Source organism: Sinohyriopsis cumingii, chromosome 17 (assembly GCF_028554795.1).
Source record: "Sinohyriopsis cumingii isolate HCF-2022 chromosome 17, ASM2855479v2, whole genome shotgun sequence".
Taxonomy (NCBI): Eukaryota; Metazoa; Mollusca; class Bivalvia; order Unionida; family Unionidae; genus Sinohyriopsis; species Sinohyriopsis cumingii.
In genome coordinates this window covers 106,705,254-106,723,972 of record NC_142977.1, presented here as the reverse complement: position 1 = coordinate 106,723,972, position 18,719 = coordinate 106,705,254, and the positions used below count along the sequence as shown (strand labels likewise).

The 18,719-nt window shown below is 33.1% G+C and overlaps 1 non-coding gene across 1 annotated transcript; it reads right to left on the bottom strand.

Annotated features, from left to right (window-relative positions):
- Positions 1 to 17,676: 17,676 nt before the first annotated feature.
- On the bottom strand, positions 17,677 to 17,750 carry Trnat-ugu (transfer RNA threonine (anticodon UGU)). Its single transcript has one exon. It is a non-coding gene; the product is annotated as a tRNA-Thr (tRNA).
- Positions 17,751 to 18,719: the final 969 nt, after the last annotated feature.

The window sequence follows — 18,719 nt, the reverse complement described above, 5'->3', positions numbered from 1 at the left end:
ACTTTTTTCTCCAGCCAAAATAAAGGTGATAGGCTTTCGTAACAATAGTGGTTATACTGCGCTTTTGTGATGCACAAGTCACTTCACCACAAACACGGGAGAAAATATATGCATTGTTTACACAAGTATGGGACATCTCTACTCACTTTGGCTAAACCGAAATGTGTTCCTTTGCAAAATCAAACACCGACAAGTAAGATAGCATGACACTGTCATGCTGGAGAAAAAAGTTGAGATCAGGACACGAGGTGGGCCTCACACATATGCTGCAACACTTGTGCATCAAATCGTCGCCAGTGTTTGAACAAGTAAAGGAAATCTATGCCTTTTTCAGTGCCAATAATGTGGAGAGAGCCAACAGATCATATCAGCAATCGTTACATGATTTCTAGAGCTGATATATTAAAATTTTTCGGCAGAATGACGTAAGCTTAGTTATGATTGCGTCATCCATGACTTCTAGGAATAACATGATGCAAATCATATAATGTATGACGCAATACCAGCTTCATATTGCATCATTCATTGTTTTGCCTAAAAAGCAAGTAGTGTCCAAACCAAGTCATAGATTTATTCATAGATAAAGGCAAAGATGTAGTTTAGTCATTTCTAGTTTAAATTGAGATCCCTCCCCTCTATAGCTCACTTATCCTCCGCAATTCCCAAGTCAAGGGTCGTATATACTGAATCAGTATCATATCTTTAAAACTAGTGTCAATCAACAATTTTAAGCACCATTTTCGTTCTCATTAACCCATAATTAGCAACGTTTGACTACTTTTATTTCGGAAACATTTTGGCTGTAGACCAGTGTTAAATGTTCCCATAAAGATATGCATGCAAGCAAAATCAAAGTAAAATCCGACAGTTTTGACAGAAATAAGAATCACGTGTTCACTTTATTTTACTTAAAACACCAGTACCTCTATCATTCTCCTGTAGACTAACCTTATTTCATTTCTTTTCGTCATTTTGTGTTATCAAATCTTGACATTATAAGGTGGAACTAAGTATATTTTTGTCACAACTAATTTTAGATAACATTGATATTTGACAGACTTTTAGAACTATAAATTATATTGTAGCAACAAAAAAAAATCTGTTCCATTTCTGTTTATATGTGAGTGATTTAATGACCGTCTTTAATAAGTAAGTAATCATTTGATTTTAATTAGGTTTTCTTACCAAAAAACATTTTGGATAATAATGGATATAGCTGAGAATCAATTAAGAATTTGTGAGCCATACAGTATATAGCTGGGATGCGATAAAAACAATATATACCATAAATTACAGAGCTGCAAAACAATTTAAACATTACGGACAATAAAGGAAATAGTTAAGAAACAATTAAACCATTATGGTCCATAGAAAGATATAGCTGAAAATCAATTATGAAAAATCGACCATGAAGGATATCGTTGGGGAACAAATATAACAATATGGCCCATAAATGATCTAGCTGAGAGACAGTTAAAAAAATTGAGGGCTATAAATGATACAGCTGAGAAACAATTAAAGTAAGACCATGCCTGATACAGCTGAGAAACAATTAAAGCAAGACCATGCCTGATATAGCTGAGAAACAATTAAAGCAAGACCATGCCTGATATAGCAGAGAAACAATTAAAGCAAGACCATGCCTGATACAGCTGAGAAACAATTAAAGCAAGACCATGCCTGATACAGCTGAGAAACAATTAAAGTAAGACCATGCCTGATACAGCTGAGAAACAATTAAAGTAAGACCATGCCTGATACAGCTGAGAAACAATTAAAGCAAGACCATGCCTGATATAGCAGAGAAACAATTAAAGTAAGACCATGCCTGATATAGCAGAGAAACAATTTGAATGTTGCGGACCATACAGAATATAGCTGATTTAAAAAAAATGACTATAAAGGATATAGCTGATAAACAATATAAACACTGTAGACCATAACATATATAGTTGAGAACAATTAAAATATACCTTTTTATGTCAGAGAACAATAACGTCTCACGCCGCTCTCTTAAGCGCAATACAGTTTCTCATCTAGGTAATAAGAACAAAATTATTTCTATTTAGAATTTATTTTCTTCTAAACAGTTCCCGCATCGATGATCTGAGTTTTGCACTTACAATAAAAATTCGTTCTGTTTTTCTCCAGATTTTCAAACATTATTATTACACTACAACTGATTCAGAGCTCGTAATGTGTTTCTATTCTCTTCGTTGTCTTTTTCTTCATTTCTTACCGTGAAATAAGTAGTCTTAATTAGTCTGTATGTCTATACGTATGGGCAAAAATTATTTCATTCATACTGATCGTGACTAGTGCTTATTATATGGATAGGAATGTAAATTATATACATGGAAGAAGGTTGTATTTAAAAAGCGCGGCATTTGCCCAATAAAGCCTATGTGATTGTATGTAATTTTCTGAAAGTTAATAATTATGGTTTAGCAGTGAAATTTTTCTCTTAACAACAAGATCATTTAGAATGGTTCTGAAAGAACCTCTTTAATTTTTAATCATCCAGTTTTAACTGCGATTATGATACATCATTTTGTAGTAATATGGGGGGGGGACCTACATCGAAACTAGGTTTTTCAGCGATTCACTGTTGGTTAAGTACTATACATGTCGTCATTCCGAAGAAACAAACATATTATATTCGATTATTTTTTCTCAAACAAAATGCTTCATTATATTTTTCTTTACCTTCTGGGAAATTCATTGATAGGGTTTGCAACATCATTTTTTTACCGCAAAACGCCATTCAATTTATTTTGCGTAATTATATTAGTATTTTCCATAGAAGTATAGTACACTTGGTTTTAAATTATATAATGCAATAAAATAATTGAATCATCTCTCAGTAACAGTTTTTAATACATTCCATCAAGTCATATGCTAAAAGATTGAAGAAATAAGCCCTCTGACCAGAGCTATTCAAACTCACATAGAACTCTATCGATTGAATTATCTTTTGTCGTAAATGTACTTAGACTCTACTTCTTCACCTGCTAATAATGTCAAGTATACTGTCCATACTGTCAAGTGTAATGTACATACTGGCAGGTATAATGTTCATGCTATCAGATGTAGTGTTCATATTGTCAGTTGTAATGTTCATATTGTCAGTTGTAATGTTCATATTGGCAGATGTAATGTTCATACGAGCAGGTGTAATGTTCATACTGTCGTGTGTAATATTCATACTGGCAGGTGTAATATTCAAGCCTAGTTAAGTTTTCATAACTCAAATTATCTTCCAAAAGAAACAATTCAGTAAAATATCTACGGTTTAGTTCATACGTAACGACAAAAAGAAAAACAAAAAGAAAATATCAATAGCAACTTTCAGTGAAGTATCGGATGTAAAGGAACTATTCGGCCTGAAATTGCTAAATAAAATGGTTCGTACGACATTGATATTCATCAAATGCAAAAAAAAAAAAAATACTTATATATGACTATTCCCAATAAATAATCTCTTGCGAAGAAGAAACCCTTTTTTTTCTCAATCTCTGTCTACTTCGTTCAAAAACAATTGTCTGGTAGATTTATTTCGTTCAACGATGAAAGGCAGTATTGGAGTGAAATTTCTTTCTTTCAGAAAGCAATATTAGCATGTAAACAATTTCTAGGAACTAGAAAAGTACAACTATTTTTCTACCGTGGTAATTATTTTGATGTGTTCTTTTATGGAATATCAGCACTTTAAAAGTTATAATGTGCCGAAGTAAATGTAAGTTCAAGTGATGTGCCTTTTGGAGACGGTTGGCCTTTCAGGATGATCTGATGACGGATACCCAACCCTACCTCCTTAGGCCATGATCTCAGCACCGTATCAACTCGACAACCTCGGTTCTCAATAGAAACTAGAATATATAAACATGTATGTTAGTATTTGGGTAATTTTACCGAGTAAAGAAAGGTCACCGTGAGCTTTTGAATTTACTGACACCATAGTGTTTCTATAAAACCTAAACCTGCATCAAGAGTGCGTTGTAATTCTACTAAGCTGCTTATAATTTTTCTATACCTCTTGCGATGCCTGCCTACGGAGCATGATACATCCTGATTCAGCCGATTGTTTACAGCCCTGGGTTAAGTGCAAAATCTTTGTTAAATTAGCTGTAATTTGTTCACCTGCAGTTTATTGTGCTGAAGTTACAAAGGCCATACTGCTAGATACATTAAAATGTCTCCCACTTGCATACATACAGTAAATGCTCACTCTGACCCGTGCTCTTAATCTTTCACTCCAGTATAATCGACAATCTGTTTTTTCTCCAGTGCAAATAGCTTGTACAGTATGACTGAGTGTTATAGTTTTAAACCAAGTCCAGATGCCAAACCATTTCCATCCACCGCTTAGTCAGGGAATTAGAAAGAAGAAAACGACAAAACCCGCGGATATCATGCATTAAATTGTTTTGCAAGTGAATATAATCATCTTTGCTTGTAGGAATATGCCATAAGTCTTTCTTTCAGGCCGTGCCAGTTTTGTTCTCAGAATAATTAATCCTGTAAATAATCTTGTCTCGATGAAACAGACACATACATTTTAGAAATGTAGCTTCAAGAGGTATTACCATTGTAAGAATAGTACGAAGAGTGATAAGAGACGAGCCCCTCTCAGTCTTGCTGTAGGACTTAATGCTCTTATAGGATGCATATTCCTTAAGGGACAATTTGAAAATGAGTTTCAACACAAAGCCTCGTATACGATGTTGGTCGAAGTGCTCGTGCGCTTTTGAATATGTAGGGGGATATACGAAACTCATATGTATGTGTTTCTTGGAATAAGTTCAAGTTCGAAATTTCCCAAAGTTTGAGTTCTTATGTCACTTGTTTAGGCTCAAATAAACAGTAACACAAGAAAGAGTGAAAACAAGAAACTTTTAAAAATACAATAATTTATTTCCCTGGCAAAAATTCTGTAAAAATGAATAAAAAATTATGAACTTATGGTTTTATAGAATCAAATCCAAAAGTGATCCAAGAATAATCCGAGAATAAAATTTTAGTAGTCCTAATAACAAAATGTTCTTCTGTCTGATTTCACGTTCGAATCTCGACGAAGAATCCAAAATGGAAGACGATGACGTATGCTACAATCTGTCGTGTTGAAGTCTACAGTTCCTTGTAGAAATAAGAATTATCACTCCGGTTTCTGGTAGCTGAATAATTTTTTTATAAAACACTGTTCTTGTTCCACAATATTGCACGAGCAAACGTATTTTTCAGAAAAATAACAGATTTAATCCTTTTGAATCCAAGTAATTTGAAATAACTCCGAACCAAGTAATTCGAAATAACTCCAAACCAAGTAATTTGAAATAACTCCAAACCAGCACAAAATAAAACGAACAGTTTAACGGCACAACTTCTGCGGATTAATTCTCAAAAAAATAGGTTACATGGGCTTTCTAAAACGTAAACAAGGGTCACGTGATCATCTTATAGAATTTTATAGAAGCAAGTACTTGTGACAGCTTAAGTTTGCACAGTGTGACCCTGACGAAAACCAATAATGTTTACTGTAAGAAACAAAAAATAAAAAATTGTTTATCTCTTAAAGACAAGGTCCCATCATGACCTTGGAAACAACAAATCATTTTTATAAAAAAGTAAGAACAGTCAGGGTCAAATTATTTCTAAAAAAAGTATCATCTCTAGTGAATACATTTACATTACAATATCATACAATATAATGTAATGAAAAACAAAATAATTTTAAACTGACAAACAATTAAATTGAAATAAATATATATTAAATCAGATATAATTAAATCAAATATAAATAACACTTCCTCCCATAAAGAAAAGGTTTACACATAAGGCTTTCTTTTTACCAAAGACTAAATTATACATGAGGTTTAAAAGAACTCATATAAATTACACAGTCTACATGAAATAATATATCGTTATACACGGGAAAGTGCGTCTGCTATTAAATTATATTTTCCCTTGATGTGTTTGTTGTCAAGATCATATTCCTGTAACAACAAACTCGACCTTAGTAGTTTTTTATTTTTATTTTTGATCTTGCCGATCAAAGTAACGGGTTTGTGATCACTAAATACAACAATCGACGAAGGAGTTGAACTAAGGAAAACTTCAAAATTTTGTAATGCCAATATCAAGGCCAAACATTGCTTCTCGATTGTTGAATGATTCCTTTGGTGCGTATTTAATTTCTTGGAAAAATAGCACACTGGATGATCAATACCGCTTTCATCTTCTTCAATCAAAACTGCTCCAACCCCAACATCACTTGCATCAACAGACAGTTTAAGAGATTGTCTGAAATTTGTATCTGTAAGAACTGGCGCGCATTTAAGCATGGCTTTTAACTTATCAAAAGCCTCCTGCCATTTTTCAGTTCAAGGGAACTTGGTTTTCTTACTCAATAAATTTGTCAGGGGTTCATTAATTATAGAAAGATTGGAACAAAATTTTCGATAGTATCTGGCCATACCTAAAAATAGTATCCAAAAATGATCTAAGAATAATCCGAGAATAAAATTTTAGTAGTCCAAATAACAAAATTTTCCACTGATTTCACGTTCGAATCTCGACGAAGAATCCAAAATGGAAGACGATGACGTTCCACAATATTGCACGAGCAAACGTATTTTCCAGAAAAATAACAGAATTAATTCTTTTTAATCCATGTAATTTGAAATAACTCGGAACCAAGTAATTTGAAATAACTCCAAACAGCACAAAATAAAACGAACACTAATCATTTTTACTCTAAGAAACAAATAAAAAGTAGTTTATATCTTAAAGGCAAGGTCATGAGCTTGGAAACAACCAATCATTTTAAAATAAAATAAAACTTGTTTACTAAGGTTGCTACAAATTTTGAAACAAAGTCAGGATTTAGATCAACACCTGGTGTTTATAAACTAACAGTCAAGGTCAAATTATTTTCTAAAGAAAAGAAACATCTCTAGTGAATATATTTACATTACAATATCATGTAATGAAAAATAAACAAAAATAACAAAACTGACAAACAATTAAATTGAAATAAATATATATATATATATACATAACAGAGTCTGATGTAAGAGTCTCGTCATGGGTTGAATGGCGAAGTTCTCAATAAATTGAAACCTTTAGGTAAATATCACGCAGGTATTGGAAGTAGAAGGATACGGGATAATGTTCTCTTGGAAGAACTGAGTTGTTGAAAGTCGGTAAATAGTCAAGTTTCTATGTAAAGGTTGATATAACTTGTAAACGTAGGGAATAAGATATTTTTGAGGTTTCTGATTTATACAAAAATGAATAGAAGCCTCTGTGTGACGATTGAGATCTACTTTGTTTAAATATTTATATTGTAGCCGATTCCAGAACAAATTAGCTTAGATTTTGATGCAAATGATCCGGAGAACAAAGTATATTTGATTATGTAAAATACGCCTTGGAATATTATTTTTCCGTGGAAAAAGAGATCAAGCAATATTTTTATTAAACATGTATAGATGGAAGAAGAATCATTAAGGGAATGCGTGGATAATATAAATCTTAACGACGTAAGTGAGGTTAGAGCCATGTGCATCTGTCATCGAATAGATTTATTTTCTTCTTTTTTCTAACTTTTACATAAATTATATAGTTATTGTTTTCTTCTTTCTTTTAAATTGCATGCCAATTATTTTTTGTAAAATGTTCAAAATAAGGGATATAATAAATAGTTTTATCACGAAACACGTCAGATTGAAGCCTCCTACTGATAGACAAAAGAGCAAAAGAATCATACAGAATGGAAATTTAGTGTATGTCTTTTTCGTTTAATTATAGCAAGAAACAACGAAGTAAATGAGTCTGGCGGATAGTTCTTAGGAGATTTTGGTTTCAATAGGGGCTTACCGCCAGATGGGTACAAAGTAAGGGTTTTCAGCCCTATCTGTATATGGAAAGAACCCTTAGGATAATGTTATTGGCTAATTCCTTTTAAAGGAATGCGTTCGGAGCTGGTGCGAGGTCAGCCCTTTTGTGATTTATGTTACAAGGGCTTGATTGGAGCTTTACAATACTGGGTAACGTCTCCTTCCATTTGTTCATAACAATGAAAGATATTCGTCAGCAATGGGTCAGATAGTGTTTATGTAAGTGTTGGAGTCTTTCTTACAAAAATATCAATCTAATTTTGCTGACAACATTAGTCTAGCAGACCAGCAGCTGAGTGTGGAAATACTGGAAATGAAGCATCCATAGCGTATATACCAATTCTCCAGGGGAAAATAAAACTTATTTTCACACGGATACATCCAAACTTATTGCCCAACGTAGCCATTTTTAACGACGGCAGGGTAAATTAATCTTTTCACTTACCCTCAATGACAGTTATTGTGACTCTATTATATCTCAGAGGCCAGTTACACGCCATAATTATTCTCTGCAGTAAATAGGTCTTTTGAAATACGTTTTGGTGTAGGATTTGTTTAAACTTATACAAAATCGTTGCATCGTTAACAGCTGTCAATGGTAAATTTGTTAGCACTGTTAAGGCCGCCTTGTGTTAATAACGTATACGTTTGTAATGTATAGTATACGTTATATTCCTCTAGGGCTCAATAGTATAAACTGTCAGTAGGATTGCTGTTGTGCATTTGGTTTATTATTTTCTCTCAAACATCGCCGGGCTCTACAATTTGACAGAAAAGAAAATGAAGATTTCGATTGAAATCAGTAAACAATGTTTTCTCATTAGTTCAAAGTATAATTTTTTAATATAAAAAAATGCAAAACTTACTTTCGAAGACCTCCACTTTAAAAAATATTTATCTTACTGCAACGTCTAAATATAGTACTTAATTATCAAAATAAGTTTTAGAAAATAATTTACGATCTATACATCATTGTCAAACCAAAACAATAATGAGTCCCCCCGACCATCCATCACACTCGGCGTAACAATTCATCTATTTTCTGTCCCAAAATCCTCTTAAGGGATCAATCAGCGATGAGATTTGTGAATATAACCAGTTAGACGTATATGGATAGCAAACCAAATAACAATCTTTAGAAATATAATTTAAAACTTCACTTTGTGTGCAATCAATCACTTAGTGAACGATTCTCCGGAAGACCTGAAATTTGTGAATACCAACCATCGTTAGTAGTTAAGTGGGGCACTTAACTACTATCGTTCTAGGAAAGGCTACACTGTGCAATAACCAGTGCATAACACGACTACTATTATAATATTCCCCACGTGTCATATGAAAGCCAAGGGCTATCACTTCGTCCTCACAAACGTACCATTTGACAATTCTCAAAACACTAGTGTAGAAAAGAATGCAAATGAAGAAAGTGGGTTTTGGTAGACAACCAAGAGCTTCAGAACCAATAAACCATGAGGACGGAAAAGTCTGTTACACCGCAGTTGCTTTGCAATTTTACCCGTTTTACTTTTATGAGACAATGTTTTATTTATAGTATCAATACAAGTCATACAGGTCATGTAAACAACTAGGGCCCCTCAAAGAACCGACAAGCGACAGGGCATAAACATATGTCGTTTTCAGCTGGTAATAACAAGGACAATAAATAAACTTACTTGTTTGGATCTTGAATTTCCTCAAAATGTATTTCCTTAGTTATTTTGCCCTTCCGAATCACAGGTTTCCCCGACATTGATACACGATTTGCATTTGTACTGTACGTTTTTGACTACATTTTCAAGAGAAATGACATTCTCCTTGCTGCACTCAAAAGTAAATGAAAGTGGCATTTTCTATCAAACGATATCTAATCCTGTGTCGTTTTGAGAATTTCAATTAAAAGAATTAATATTTTTCCACACATTATGATTCCAAACAACCGATGACAGAACAGAAACACAAATGCATGTGAATCAATGCCAGTCCCAGCAGTCACATGTACATTGTGCTTAAGTGACTGAGCGAATAAATCCAGTTCATCACAACTAGAAAAGTAAAATTTGGTTTACAAAAACAAAACTCCTCCGTTCAAGACCAACTTGAAATTGTTTTTGCAATTAGCGTTCAACGACTACTGATTCTAAATTTCAATATTAAGTAGACTAAAACGAGATTAGTTTTAAAAATGACTGAATGCGCGACCTTGTTCAAAAGTTGCTACGCGGTGCTGTATGCGCATTAATAATGTCAATGTGCATTGTTGAACCTACATTTGTGTATTTACTTTGAAATCCAGCATAAATTCAGTTACATTATTTCTTGTAGTGTGTTCATTTTAATATTCAGGCTTAGGTAGAAAAACAAAATGGATATATACTGAAAAGGTTACTAACTTTTATATGGGAAAACATGAACTCGTTTTTCTGAGTAATACCGCTCTCCGATTTTGGAAGAAACATTTGCTAAAATAAAAGAAATGTCATGGAAACGAGTGTTATAAATGAAATCCAAAGATTTACCTAGCTCTGGCGTTAAATTATTATGCTATTTATGCCTACTTGTTTTGGAAAGAGAGTGGTACAGCAGTTTCTGTTCAACGTCATTCCGAACAAATAAATACATCCCGTTTCTTAAAAACCTTAAGACCTTCCTTGCTGTTTATGCAACAACTGTCAAATATAACAGGCAGCTTATCTGTCAGTTTGAGTTCACCTGAAGGGTTCTAAATGTCTCGTGGATACCAAGTCCCGTAGTGTAGGTATGTTAGAGGGTTATGGTGAAAATATACATATCCTTTATCTCGGTTAATGATATATTCCCTTTTCATTTTTGTGCATTTCTTAAATTCTTTAAGATGCATGTAACGTGCAGTTGGCAGTTGGCCCTGAGATCATGGGGCAGAGTCCATGGAATCAATACGAAGAAAGAAAGTAATGGTTCGTCAGCTTGGCATGCAGCCATCAAAGGTATTTGAGAGTACCATACCATGAAATTAATATCAATCTTTTTCTCATGCTGTCGTTGGCACGAATCTGACGGACTTCGAGGTCCTTGCCAAACACTATTGTTCTCAGTTCAAGATGCAGTGATTATACTCATTCATCAAGAACCATAGGTTATTATCAGCAGAGCAAATTTTCGTTTTCTTCAAAATCTAGTGTAACTCCACCGTCACATCAGCACCATCCCCTTCCACACAAAATTTGTTAATTTTTGTTGTCGTTTTACCCATCTTCGTAACTAGGTGTAGCATTTACTGTATATGCACTACTGTTTGATCCTATTCATTTATTTCAGCCAATCATTCGAATGGTATTCACAATGGTACGTTTACATAACTAATTTCTTTCTAATTTTCACATATTGGCGATGTTTTAGGTGAGTGGGACAACGTTACAGGAGACAGAAAACAATCAGCATTATTGTTTAAGACATTATAACAATTTATACAGCAGAGAAACCTCTTTATGAGGCGAGCATATCAAGAAAATGAATCACATCTGTTTTAACAAGAACCGGTGCTGACAGTACGTGACAATGCGAAAAGAACCGTTTCTTGAGGAAAATTATGATCGAAATCAGAGGAATTTTGAACGAACATTGTATCATGAAAAGTGAAAAGACATTTTAAAATGTGTTTAGTGTCTAATCTAGGTCACAATATTTCATGGAGTATTTAAAAAAAGTTTAGCTGCCATTTTTACATGGACTAAATTGTGTCCACTTTTATAGGGCGGATACAATCTGTAGATTAGGCACTGATATAATCATGCCCTCAGTTTTGGAGCAATTTTTGACAAGTTCTTTAAGATTAATTATGTATTCAATTCAATATAAATCTGATTGGATCAGATGAACAGTGTTTACAAAAAAATATGACAAGTAATAATACAAAAGGCAGCTATAGGTAGGAAATATTTTATGCATTCACCGGACACACGTTTATATACCGTCTGTACTCGCTTAAAAGAATAGTCCGACTGCAAACTGCACAATCCATCTGGTTATGTGCAGTTTCTTAGGAGTAATAAGTAGAACAAACGTCATAGACCCGGATCTGGCGACGCATTATGCTACGGCAGATCAGGATCTATGTTTTGTGCAATTGGAAGCGACTAATTAGCAATATATACGGTAGTAGTAAAGTGTAAGAATATTCGAAACAGGACCATTACTATTTCCAAACCATGCTCATAATGATTCAATGTGTTATTAGCGTTTAATCAGAATGAATAAGTCTATTCTGAAAAGTGATATTTAATAATACAACTCGCGCAAAATCACACCAACATCACATCGTAGCTCAAAATTATGACTTGAGGAAACAACGTAAGAATGAATGCGAGAAACTGTGAACACCCCGAAAATAACGCCATATAAAGAAATCGAATCTAACAAAAGATCACCATAGGCTCTCGTCTGGAGACGATCATTGGCTGTTTATTTGCCCGTTTTCTTCTCGCTGATTGCAGATCAGTCTTGACCAGAATGATTTTGGCAAGATTGTGGAATGGTTGCCAATCGCTGAGACCGACCTCATTTATCTATTTTACCGCAATTATTGTGGCCATTGACCTTATAGACCACTCATTATGACATTCTGACAAACTTATTTTTCAGTTTCATTTTGACTGAACACAAATGCCTCTAAATTGGTAAGTGGTCTGTTTTTCTCTGCCAAAAAAAGCCAAGATACGACTGACAGGTTTTTTCTATCATGCCTTTGTAATGTAGTCAACATTAGCTGCAAAAGTAAATCTCACTTCTATATCTGCTTCAAAAGTGGGCGCTGAAAAGACACAAGATGAAGTAATCTTTACCTCATTTATTTATGAATTTTGAAATAAGAAGACATCTGTCTTCTACTAAAATCAATGTCTATTAAAACATTCACTATCTTGCCAAGTCGCATTTAATGACTGATGTTTGTGTGAAAAGATAAGACCATCACGGCAGCATTGGTTGTTATTTCCTGTCCATCAAATACAATGATTTTATTCAATTCGTGTGTTAAAATTGTTTCTTCTGCACCAGAAGTTACGCCTCTTGCTGTTTTACATATTATTATTATTATTGTTAATGATATTATTATTATTATTATTATTATTATTATTATTATTATTATTATTATTATACATTGGAGAAAAACAAAGAAAAGATAAATGTTGGTGTACCATTCCATCTTAATACATTTCTTATGTTGTATTCTGTCTCAAAGTCCATAGTTTATATGTCATTTGTTAGATGGACAAAAACATGTGCTTGACATCTGACACTTATACAATAAAAAATGCAGTGCGGATCAATGTAGTGACCTTTTCGGCATGTATTATAGCACGGTAGTTTAAGTCACTGAAATAAAGAATATAAATTTTTGCGTATAATTTTTCTTGTAGGAAGTTGACGTGTAACCACTTTTTCAATCGTACAACATAATGACTTTCTATTAGGCAGTAATTTCACGTCGGGAACATCGTCTTCAGTTAACTGTACATATTAGAATTTAGCAGCCATGTTACAAAGTTTGTCCGTATGGTTGAAGACACTAGTCAAGCTGGCTATATTTAGGCACGAAGTCATTACACGTGACGTCACACCCGTCCAATTCGTACTCGGCCTATTCAGCTATATTACAAAGACGCATATCTTTGTTCATATTTTCATACACATCATCTGTTAATATTTATAGTATTAAAGAATCGGTATTAGTACATAACAGTTGCATTACAGTATTTTACTTTTCAAGGTTTCTAACACTTACAAACATATGCAGTGGCTTTTCACCTATATATCGGTATCTGAGACAATGCACACAATAACAACCTGACATGATACTATCCGCACGTTGTATTTGATGAAAGTGATAAACAATTTGCATACCACTATAATATTGTTTTTGATAATTACGAATGCAGATGGGCCAAAAGAGCAAAATATTTAATTTAAGTGCTTTGGGGTTCAATATTAATGTCCAGTGTGTTCACTTAATGCTCAGTGTGTTTTCTTAATTGAGTCCGTGTTAAGTTTATATCTACACCATGACCTTTGATCTTTTTCTTGTTTTTGTCTTTAGGTTTCGTTTCTTTGTTTGATTTGCTTTTTTTATTAGAATCAATTTATCTGAGCCGTGTAACTGGTTTATATAAAGTCTGATATGTATTTGTTAATTTTTTCTTTGATTTTGTGTTTGTGTATGTCCATATTCTTGTATTTTATACAGTTACATTAAAATCTTATTATTTTTTGTGTTTTCTTCTTTTTTTAATGAACTTTTCATTTAGACAAAGCAGAACCTTGCATTGGGTTTGTTGTTGCACAGTGAACCATATTGCTCTTGCAGCCAGACCCAATGAAGACAGTATAGTTCGTAATCCTGTAAATACAAATCCTCCACTCACCTTTAAAAACGTCATAATAGCATGAAATATAGAAACACTTTGTTTAAGCATATTTTAGTCACTTTATGCACATTATCACAATTTCTCATGTTTGCGTTCATAAATTGCTCTAATTGTATTTTCACCAGAACAATTTTTTTCACTGTACATAATATAACAAAGATCGATTCTGCATGTAATGCATATTTGTATAATAGGTCTAGACAATGGCATTTCGTTACTGTAAGATGGAAGATAAAAGTGAAAACAAAAAGAAAATAAAACAGAGAGGGGGAATTTTCAAATCATATCAATTGATCAGGCATGAAGGGACATTATGCATTACAAACGCATTATACACTATAATGTACATCATGCAATAAAACATGAATTTGAATTATATATATATATATATATATATATATATATATATATATATATATATATATATATATATATATATATATATATATATATATATATATAACATACATACATATATAATTTTGCTCATATCTTCCATCTGTACTTTTAGCTCCCAATATTACCGACTTTGCACTTGGCACATTATCAATGTTCACTTGACTCCGATTCCAGCGGGTCACATCAATTCACATCCTGATTATCACATTACATTCCCAAAAACACATGCAGTATTTTTGTCGGGACATTTTTACCAAACGTACATTCATCAGTATCGGACAGTTTTATTTTTTACAGAAATAAATTCATTGGGAAAATTCTATGAGTAACGTGAAATTGAAACCATTGTAATTGTAAATTTCTTGCTATTTTAAAAACTGTAGGATATAAATTAGGTCACAAATCGATATTTAAATTGAAAGTTTCATTCCATTTCCTTTCACTACTTGGTATAACATCAGATTTAAAGAGTGGTTTGTAAAGGTATTTACACCGTTTATTATTATGAAAGACAATTTCCAGATGGAAAGGTATATATGGTCTAACCGGTGTCACTAAATCTAACTGCAACAACTACATAAAGTAGTTGACACATTGAATTATACATTGAAAATAAAGAAATTCGTGTTGATGCCATATTTAGTTTAAAACTATCAAAATCAATAATAGATCCCTGTCCTGTAAAGCATCAAGGATATAAATTATGTTATGTTCAAACCAGTCCTTATAGAAAACGGGTACCTTGTTCACCTTTGTAAATGAGTTCATCCGTAAATTTGCTTTCATAAGATTCTCCTTTACAGGGTAAAATTGTATCTAATAACAGTTTCCAAGCCAATAAAACAACAAGCCAAAATGCATTTTTTTGTCTGTTTGATTAATGGCAAGACATTTTCATCTCCTACTGCGGACAGGTGTTTAACCTCACATACTCCATAGTCAAACAAATTGATACATTTACTCGTCGATATAAGATTTCTACTAATCCATGTTATTTTCAAAACTAATATAAATTTATCAATTTCTATCATTGCCAAGAAACCTTTAGAACGATATTGATGCATCACAGCTCTTTCAACGTTATCCACTTTTGACTTTCATATAAAGTTGAACAATAATTCTTTTTATTCCCGGATAAAAAAAAAAATTACGGCGGTTTTGGTAACGAGATTAACAAATGATGAAGCTTTTGAATAAGTAAAGCTTTCAGAACTGTTATTTTATCAATTAGTGTTAATGACCTCTCATCCCAATATTTTAAATAAGGTTTTGTCATTTAAATTTTATTTTCGAGATTCATCGTTAAGATGATATCCAATTCCACCGAAAACTTGATGCCCAGAGATGTAAATTTAGTAACCCACACTAAATTTAACTTGTGATGAAATGTGTTTGCACTGTGCTTCCGGCTTCCTATCAAAACAGTTCCTGTTTTCGCAATCTTAAGTTTCAGTCCGTAAAATCCTGTAGAAGAGGTTTAATACTTCAGTAGAGGATTCCAAGTGTTTATAACAGTCATTAAGAATTGGGTATTACCATCTGCAACTGTGACAGTGAGTATCATGTTTTTTGTCAATATATTTAGACTAACAGCTGACTCATTTGTGCTTAGCATTAAGAGATTAGTGTTATGACTGGTTGGCCTGGCGTCAGGATAATATGACTGAGTGAGACATGATGATATATGTCAGCGGTATGATGCCCCAATGCTAGACATTACCATAAACTGTTACACTGCAGACATCATAGCGATATGACTGAAAAAGTCTTAAAGCAAACTTAAAAGTCAGACTCTCACATGCACTGATAATAAGTCATTTTTTATATAAAAATTTACAAATCTGGCTAATACAACGAATGTCCAAGATCGTGCTGCTAAACGTTTTTGAGTTCCATTTCAACCAATTATCTCGAGCATAATAATAAAACCTTTCTATGAGTGGCACATTAGATATAGCTGAGACTAAGATAACCTCAAGCTATGTAAGTATTGATAATTTTGACTTCACAAAAATGTTGCACAAAAATAATATTGTTTGATAATATTAAAATTAAACCACATATACATGAACAACGTTAAAGAATTATTTCTTTATCAGAGAATATATACACAAACTGCATATATCAAACTAGGTCGTATTATCGTGTGCCAAAGTACATCAGGTGAAATATTTACTTTATTGTATTATTTAATGGGTTCGATATAAAGATTAAATCAATTATCTGATAAACATTGTTCTGGACACATCCATAAACAACAATTTGCAATCATTTATGGAAAAAATAGTCAAGTCAGAATATAGTATGGTCTTTGATAAAACAACTTTAAATACACTAGATGGATGTAGAAAGGGATTCGATCACATCTGTATTCGTTCCTAATTCATAGCACATTTGTTACATTAACCGACACTAAAAAGTCAGAGCCGAAGACTAGGTTGGTCGACCAGTAAAAGTGTCGCAAAGTGTTTACAAAATTATATAATTTTCAAACTATCCATTCACTAACCACATTATACAGATTTTTAAAAACATCTTCGTTTCACCACTACTTGCACCGTCTAGTTTTAACATAGTGGGCCATTTTTCTTAAATCTGGGGCGCGATTGGTAAATGATATACTATATCAGTAAGTGTAAGAATTTATTTTTGGATAAATACTGACGTCTGAAACAGTGGATCAAAGAGAGAGAGAGAGAGAGAGAGAGAGAGAGAGAGAATACCATAACAAATCTCGCAGTTGGCGGATATTCTACGCAACATATATTTTTTATTCCAAGAAAGCTGACGGAATATCTAGTGTACTTACTCACACTAACCACACACACGCACACACACACATACACAGTCACACTCACCAAAGTTGCATCTACTTTGACCAATTTGTTCATCTTACTGTAATATTACATCCACTTTTATCGGTGGGTGGGTTCATAACCTTAGGCTTCCAAATTGACAACTTCAAATAAAGCTTAAAATACAGGCTCCAGTGGGAATTGAACCCACGACCTCCGGTTTACAAGACTGGCGCTCTAACCAACTGAGCTATGGAGCCGCTTCTGAAAACAATATCCAGATGTAGTAATTTGTTTTATTTATTTTAAGTCGATGCCTTTTATCCACGTGTTGTTCTGACTAATATGTAAATCGATGCCTTTTATCCACGTGTTGTTCTGACTATTATATAAGTCGATGCCTTTTAGTCACGTGTTGTTCTAATATGTAAGTCGATGCCTTTTATCCACGTGTTGTTCTGACTAATATGTTAAGTCGATGCTTTTTATCCACGTGTTGTTCTGATTAATATGTAAGTCGATGCCTTTTATCCACGTGTTGTTCTGATTAATATGTAAGTCGATGCCTTTTATCCACGTGTTGTTCTGATTAATATGTAAGTCGATGCCTTTTATCCACGTGTTGTTCTAACTAATATGTAGCCAACAAATACAATATCAAATGTCATCGCTTAAGTTTTGACCGATGCGGGATATATTTATATGCCACGCAACGTTTGACTGACCACATGTCCATCCGGTTAGCTTTTCCCCAATCACAAACGGGTATTTTCAGGAAAAAGAATGTCCTGTTTCTTTGTAATTTGACAGTGAGATCATAATGGCAACCAATGAAAGAATATTTTCTCATCTCTATGCAAATGTATTGCAACAGCTGGTAGTTCTATTCATTTCTCGTTCAAAGTATCAGTAACCATTGATAGTTTGTTCATGACAATCTTCTGGCGTGTTGCTGCCAAGAGAATTCCAGACAGTGCTTGCATTATATCATTATATGCATTTAAATAAGTTGGAATCAATGAATCTAGATATAAGGTGTAGGGTTTATATATATATATATATATATATATATATATATATATATATATATATATATATATATATATATATATATATATATATATATATATATATATATATATATATATATATATATATAAGAGTGATAGGAGATTCGGGAGGGGGTGTAGAATCGTAACTTCCGAAAAGTTTAACACTACATTTAGATT